The following is an 811-nucleotide window of genomic DNA, read 5'->3' as shown; positions in this document are numbered from 1 at the left end:
CCATTTTACAATAAAGTTAGCTTTCCATTCATTGCTGGCTACAGTTTTTGATTGAGTGAGAGAGAGTGATTATTGTTAATCACACTTAGTAAATATCACTGTATTTTTGTGTTATCATATTTATTTTGATTATATTCTTTATGGGATATGAGTTTGTTTGTATCTTATTTATTACTTTAATCAACCCTTCTTAATTAAGTTTTTAACAATTATTCAAACCAATTGAGTTCTCTAGTGCATTCATTAATTGCGTGGTGATAATAACAACTATATAATTTTCAACACGTATATTGTATTTTTCAATGGTTACCTCTGATAGAGTTGATGACTTACCCTCTTTAAAATGAATTATGGCGTGACATTTGGACGTGAATTAGAATTACTCTATTGTTTTTTCAACTCTATTCTCGAAGCATCTAGTCCTCTTTTGAGATCAACATGGGGTTTATTTTATGGTTAACTTTGGGTTGGACTAATGGCACTTGCAGTTCAACAACTTTAATATATGTCAATTATGGAGTGTATGACTTGTAAAGCTAGTTTTTTAGGCCATTATTTAAACATAAAGCTCTTTTTGTTTTTTCATTTTATTTTAGCATATGGTGGCCTACGTTGCTCTTTTATGCGCGTCTTTTGTTAGGAGGTTGAACGCAAATTATTTTTTATATTGGAATAAAAATAGTGTTTTTTAGATTCATAAATAATGAATCATAAGAGTGTTAATTTTAAAAATAAAAAAATAATTACAATAAAAACAAATTCTCCGATTTAATATTAAATAATTTTTAAAAAACTTCATACAGAATAATTA

Source organism: Arachis duranensis, chromosome 1 (genome assembly GCF_000817695.3).
Source record: "Arachis duranensis cultivar V14167 chromosome 1, aradu.V14167.gnm2.J7QH, whole genome shotgun sequence".
NCBI classification, from domain to species: Eukaryota; Viridiplantae; Streptophyta; class Magnoliopsida; order Fabales; family Fabaceae; genus Arachis; species Arachis duranensis.
The sequence above is the reverse complement of the archived record's forward strand: the minus strand, read 5'-3'. Positions refer to the sequence as shown.